Raw genomic sequence first — 890 nt, 5'->3', positions numbered from 1 at the left:
GGACCTCTATGATGAAAACTTTAAAATCTTAAAAAAGGAAATCAACACAGAACTTAAAAAATGGCAAAACCTCCCATGCTCCTGGATTGGAAAGATTAACATTGTGAAAATGGCAGCTCTTCCCAAGGTTATCTACAACTTCAACGCAATACCTATCAAAATTCCACCCTCATTCATCAAGGAAATAGAAGAGGCAATCCAAAAATTCATATGGAACAATAAAAGACCCCGAATAGCAAAAACGCTCCTCAATGGAAAGAACACTGCTGGAGGAATATCAATACCAAACTTCAAACTCTACTATAAAGCCATAGTAATCAAAACAGCTTGGTATTGGCATAAGAACAGACCTCAGGACCAATGGAATAGAATTGAAAACCCAGAAATGAACCTACAGACCTATAGCCATCTAATCTTCGATAAGGAAGCTAAAACAATAGAATGGAAGAAAGACAACCTCTTCAGTAAATGGTGCTGGCAAAATTGGTTAACTACATGTAGAAATTTTAAGCTAGATCCTTATATATCACCCTGCACCAGAATCAACTCCAAATGCATCAAAGACCTTGAACTCAAAGCAGACACTCTGAAAACATTACAGGATGGAATAGGAGAAACCCTAGATCTCCTTTGCTCAGGCCGAAATTTTCTGAATAGAGACCCGGAAACACAACAAATCAAAAAAGGTTGGACAAATGGGATTGCCTAAAGTTGCATAGCTTCTGCAGGGCAAATGACATAGCTAGCAAGATCAATAGAAAGCTCACGGATTAGGAGAAGATCTTTACTAGCCATACAACGGACAAGGGTCTCATATCTAAAATATATTTGGAACTCAAAAAATTAAACCACCCAACAACAAATCCTCAAAGAAACAAGTGCCCAATAAA

Source organism: Dipodomys merriami, unplaced genomic scaffold (assembly GCF_024711535.1).
Source record: "Dipodomys merriami isolate MVZ:Mamm:240054 unplaced genomic scaffold, mDipMer1.0.p SCAF_221, whole genome shotgun sequence".
NCBI lineage: Eukaryota > Metazoa > Chordata > Mammalia > Rodentia > Heteromyidae > Dipodomys > Dipodomys merriami.
This window is presented reverse-complemented; position numbering follows the sequence as displayed.